Here is a 6,457-nt window from a genome sequence, read left to right on the forward strand (position 1 = left end):
AACTTTTAAATGGTCAGAAGGACATAATTGGAATTGCAACTTTACCTATTTCCTATAATTTTTTACCCTCTCACCTCTTACCTTTCTTATCCCCGTATATATATCCTCTCTCTCTCTAGGGTTTCATAAGACGCAACCACCATCTTCGACCCATCACCGGTAGAGAAGAGGTGCCAATGAGACCAGATGAGGCACCTCCTTCTTAACGACATCATCATCGACTGTATTGTGCCATCATTTTCTACCAAACTGAATCTCAATTTCCAATGTGTCGTTTGAACCGCATACAGGTAATTCGATACATAATTTAGATGTCAAATTCGATACATAAATTGCATGCAGCTTATCTTCTTCTCCTATTCGAGTAAAGACTTGATTGCGTATTGTTTTGGTTACAAATATTCGAGACCTACATCCAGATTCAAGAGGCGACATTCTGTAACACCCAAAGTCTTGAAAGTCCAGAAAGTAAAGGAAACCCTAGATTTAAGGGGGACTCAGCGAGTCCAAGGAGGAACTCGGCGAGTCGGAGCGGGATCCGGGTCGAGGAGTAAGTGACCAACTCGGCGAGTCGGCCAAGTGGACTCGGCGAGTCTGGTATGTGCGAGGAAAACCCTAAATCCGGGGCTTGGAGCCTATTTAAACGTCTTAATCTTCTTCCTAGGGCTCCTTTACTGTCTCTCACACCCAGAACGCCGCACCCTAAGCCTCCATTGTGTTCATTCAAGCTTTTAGCCATTTTTTAGTGGTTTTAAGGAAGAAGAAGGAGTGGGAATCTTTGAAGCATCAAGGAGTGGCCTTGGATCCGAAGTTTGGGGAGCATTTCAGAGCATTTGAAGGTATTAAGTCATTTCTCTCCTCCAGATTTTCCTTGGTTATGAGTTTTGGGGCTTTTAGGCCATGTTTAAGATCAATCTTGAGCTTGAGGTCCATATATGAGGTTGCTACCTTAGATCCATGCTTGTTTTGGTTTAGAATCCCGTAAAGTATCAGTCATTGAGTGGATTATGGAGCCTCTTGGTCTTAAACCCTAGTTTTTGGTGCTTTTTGCCTAGATCTCCCTCTCTACACGTAAAGTTTGCAACTTTACGTGGGGGATAGGCTTGGGAAGGGTAGATCTACAGTTTGGAGTCCATGCATGACTCGAAAGTCCTCTGCATGTATGTAGATCTGAATAGACTCGGCGAGTCCTTCGAGTGGACTCGGCGAGTAGCTTGAAGATGAGGAAGAACTCGACGAGTGGGATGAACAACTCGTCGAGACGGATGAAGATAGGCATGAACTCGGCGAGTTGGATGAACAACTCGGCGAGTTGGTTGGAGATTGTCTTGTGCTCGGCGAGTCTGTTATTGGACTCGACGAGTCAGGTCGCGTGGTCCCAAACCCTTCGAGTTAAGTCTCGAGTCAGCGAGTCGAGCCAGGACTCAGTGAGTTGATCAGGTCAGGATTCGGGAATCAGTAGACTCGGCGAGTCAAGTCGCGATTAGAAGGACGTTGAGCATAGGAACTCGGCGAGTCGGTAAGTGGACTCGGCGAGTAGGGTTGACCTGGAAGGTTGACTTTGACCAGGACTTTGACTTGACCAGAGTTGACTTGGTTGTCTGTCAGGGGTCAATTTGACTCAGTGTTGTATTGATATTGGTAGCTCGGGGAGCTAGTATGTGACATCCCCAAAATCTCGGCCAGAAAAGACTGATTTTCATTTATGCTTTTAAATATTTTCAGAGTAAATTCTTTTGATTTGAAAGAGTTGCGGAATTTGTTCCCAAAAACAAAACATGATAAAACAATGTTTACCGAAGCATTTCATAAAAGAAATGTATTTTCATTATAATCAAAACTCGGGGTGTCATGTTCCGATACAGACCAATAAGCATAAACGAATACATTACAAGTCATATAACAAATATAAACATATGCAGACTTGTAAACAAAACAACTTGATGGATCATCCATCGCATGCCCTTCCGCCACTTCCTGTAATACAATTTAAAACTGAGTGGGTCAGGCTTGGGAGCCTGGTGAGCATATAGGGTTTTCAACCCACAATAAATATCATATTTAATTTTCACCAACCAACAATAACCCAATTACCCATTCCCGTTATTCTCACTTTAATGTCCCTAAAACAACTAACATAAGGGACCTAGTCTAAGAATATTTCATTAGGGCGACAACACATGCTTCGGGGGTACCTCAGCAATATAAGTCAAATAAGGCAACCATGAGGGGGATGGAGTACAGCGAATGAACACCCAAGTTCATTAACACCTACAGGTGGCGAACCTGCTAATGTTTCCACAAGACTGTCTAGAATAGCCAGTGGTCATCATCTAAACTCCGCTAGATGACTCAATCAAACAACAACGAGGCCTCTCATCTGTTTATTACACACCAACTGTCTACCCATGTTCTACCCAACATATTAGTAGATAAAAATATACATTTGTATACATAGTTTAAAGAAAACCTGTATAGCATGCTTTAATCAACACATATATCACAAAACAGATGAGGCACACACACACGTAACACATATTTCATAAAGAAATAAGCAGATCTGTAAGATAGAAGAGAGTGAATACACATTCACACATAACACAACCAAATATATACACATAGCACGTATTTTTATATAAAATACTTCGTATTATTGTATTAGAAAGAAAATAACTACACACTCACACTTATAAACAACAATATACTTAATACACTCGAACCAAACTCGTATTATTATTGTGTTTAAGAAAGTTAGTATACACTCACTTGATCAGAAGATGATCCGACAGCACTATGGCTTATAGAAGTAGTAATCCACAGCAGATCTGGAAGATCTTCACAAAAATCGAACTTCTCGCGGGCAGAGCTTCGACTCGGGAACCGCACTTCTCGGGATCTTCGGGGTCTCGGGACTTGCCTCGGGGCTAGAGTATGATACCAGGGCTTCGGGGTATCTTCGGCACGAAAAACGATGCAAAAGACTAGAGAGAAGAGAAGAAATGAACAAGAATTATGGCTGTCTTCGGATCCCTTATATAGAGGCTGGAGCCTCGGAGTACGCGGGGCGTACTGCAGTACGCAGCGCGTACTGCGTCCGAAATTGTCACTGCATGTGTCATCCGAAGTGTCGACACTATCGGAGTACGCGGTAGCGTACTCACGTACGCGGGGCGTACTCCGGATCACACCGGTGACTCGCCTTCGGATAAGGCTTCCGATTTTTGAATTAAATTTAATTACAAAATGATTAATAAACTTCGGAAATTCATAACTTCTTCATACGAACTCCGTTTTCGACGTTCTTTATATCCACGGAAAGGTGAGACCACGCTCTACGACTTTCGTTTAGACTCCGACGGCTAATTTTAACTTTATTTTTATTAATTATTTTTAATAGGCCGCGACAAAAACTTTCGTTATAAATTCATAACTTCTTCGTTTGACGTCCGTTCTCGCCTAACTTTTTATCGCTTCGATACCAACAATGAGGTCTTCGATTCTCATTTAGATTGCTTCGGCTAAAAACCGCTCGATCTCAAATCGAGTATTTCAGGTTGCATGCCGCTAAGCCGGAACTTCGATAAATCATAACTTCCTCATACGAAGTCAGATTTGGGCGTTCTATATATATTCGGAAACCTCGTTTCAACTACTACAACATTAACCAAATATATTAAGTTTATTTAACACTTAAATTTTGACGCTTATTTTTATTCTTAATTAATCAAACCACATAATTAAGCAATTAAAGCACAAAACACATAATACTCAAATAATACAATCTTATTATTTCAAAACGGGTTACAAAGGTTAACCTAGACTATTACATTGCTAAAAGTGGCAAGCCCGGAAACACAGGCGTTACATAGTAGAGCAGCAGTTCGGAGTCAGTGGTCAGGTAGCGGCCAAAAGGGATTAGCAGCAGCAGTTCAGCAGTATCAGGTGAGTTTCCCTTTGTATGAATGGGTCTACGGCCACAATGTCGGCCCATGTAGTTATGAGTAGAAGACCCGGGGGTTAGCCCTAGGCACAGTATGCTAGTATGATATTCGGACGAGGTCCAATGATAGAGGGCGGGTGCCCAAGGAATGGTTTATGTGATAGTTTATACTTGTTGTCTGTGTGATACTTGTATGTGCCTGGTAGGGAGGTGAGGGTGGGCGAGGTCCCGTATCTCACCAATAGCAGAGTGTGGATGGTGTTCCACATCTCAGTAGCAGCAGCCCAGGGGCGAGGCCCAAGTTAGGAAAGGAGTGAGGGTGGGCTGGGCCCGTATCTCACTATCAGTAGGAGTATGGACGAGGTTCCATGACTCATCAGTAGCAGGACACGGGCGGGGCCCAGAGATAGGCGAGGCCTTAGAGAAAGAGCTGTTAGTATATGTTTAGCTTATGTGATGTTATGTGATATGTTTATGTGCTATTATATGTTAGTGGGCGAGGCCCTGTGACAGGCGAGGCCTAAGTGAAACAGATCTGTATCCGAGCGGAGCTCGAAGCCAGGCGGGGCCTGGAGCGGCGGGGACGTTGTAGCGAGCGAGGCCCGAGGTAGAGGGCGGGGCCCAGGATAGCGGGCGTGGCCCAGTATTTGCAGTATGTGTTAGTTGCAGCTAGTTAGAGGGCGTGGCCCAGTATGTGCAGTGCGCAGTTATGCGCATGGTATGTGGTAGGGTGGGGAACTCACTAAGCTTCGTGCTTACGGTTTTCAGTTTTGTTTTCAGGTACTTCCGGTAGCGGAGGGAGGAGCTCGGGGTGATCGCATGGCACACACCATAGATTAGTCAGCCTGGGAATGTTTACTCTGATAATAAACATGTGTTTTGAAAACTTATACTCTGATTATGTTTTGGAATGATGTCTTTTCTTACAGTAATGTTTTATTAAAAAGAAATTTTTGGTCTTGAATTTTGGGACGTTACAAGTTGGTATCAGAGCCTTGGTTTGAGGGATTCGGGCATACTCTCGGGTGTGCCTGAACTCAAACTGAGGAGTCGGATAGACAGTTTTCAAAAAATGAAAAGACAGTTTTGTAAAAGGAATTTTTAGAACGAAAAACAGTTTTAGAAAAGCAAAAAAAAAAAAGAATTCAGAAAGAAAAGAACTTTGAAAAGAGAAAAGAGGTGTGGTGCATGCAATCAACCGAGCTCAAGTAAGTACCCCAAAATACCCATACAAGTTTATGTTATGATTATCAGTTGATAGAACAGCATGCTAGAATAGGACTAAGGATCTAAGGATGATGCCTTGTGTGCCTGTTATTTGTGCTTTTGAGCTGTATAGTAGTGCTGAGTAGACAGTAGTAGGATAGCCTGTTTAGGTTATGTCTGAGTTGTGAGTTTGTGTTGCATGCTAGCTCAGATTCTTGCTATGTGGATATGATTGCTTGAGTATGTTGTGGTTAGATTTCCCCTTGTCCGAATGCTGCTTGCTTTGTGCATTGTGGGATTTTGAGTGATGGGAGTTAGCCATTAGGTGGATACGCCACGTCACCTGTGATCAGGGTTGAATAATCTCAGAGTGCTGGACTTGGCCCTATTGCGCAGCTCTCGTTTGAGTCTAACCGTTGTAGGTACGAGTCTTTTACTCGAAGGATTATCTGAGCCTCGTCACATGTGATGGTATCCAGGTGATGGCTAATTGGCATCACAAGGAGACCTTCAACAGCTGAGGACTGGTTTGAGTTGAGTTAGAGGTTTCCCTAGGGTAAGCCTAGGATGAGATAGTGTTGGGAGCAGTGTTAGTGGATAAGGGACCTGGTGGAGTCAAAGCAATTCCTGAGGAAAGTACGAATAGATGTGGAAGGTAGTATGGGCCCATACTACTAGAAGCAGAGGATCCGTACTCGATTCGGGAAAGGCCGAGACAAGACCGGGAACCTAGTAGGGCATGTTTGGTCTCGCATCAGTGATGAATATTCTGATAGTGGTTGTGGTATATTTTCAGCATGGTGACATTGCGAGAGAGACCAGCGGGCGGATCAGGCACCGGAGAGGGATCAGGCTCGGGTTCAGGGACCGAGCAGCTCGAGGAGCGGATGAGAGAGTTGATATCAGCTGAGGTTACGCACAGTATTCTAGCTCAGACTCCTGTGATCTTTGGCACGGTCAAGGAGGGTATACTGGAGATTTTGGATGAGAGGCTGGGAGCCTTCCGTGCTGAGATGATGGCATTGATGGGAGCGCGTACCTTGACATTTCGAGAGTTCAGAGCCTGCGGGGCACCAGATTATCATGGGGCTAGGGACCCCATTGCTAGCAGCAGATGGTTGGCTGATGTAGCCAATGCTTTTCGTTCGAGCAAGTGTCCCGAGGGGGACAAGGTCAGACTCGCTTCCTGTCTTCTGAAGGACAGAGCGAGGGATTGGTGGGAGGAGATTGGTCATGCTTTGGGGGATGATGCCGCGTTGGACGCGATGACTTGGAGCGATTTCTCGGCCATGTTCAGGGCGGAGTTTTCGC

The sequence above is a fragment of the Lactuca sativa genome, chromosome 9 (genome assembly GCF_002870075.4).
Source record: "Lactuca sativa cultivar Salinas chromosome 9, Lsat_Salinas_v11, whole genome shotgun sequence".
Lineage (NCBI taxonomy): Eukaryota > Viridiplantae > Streptophyta > Magnoliopsida > Asterales > Asteraceae > Lactuca > Lactuca sativa.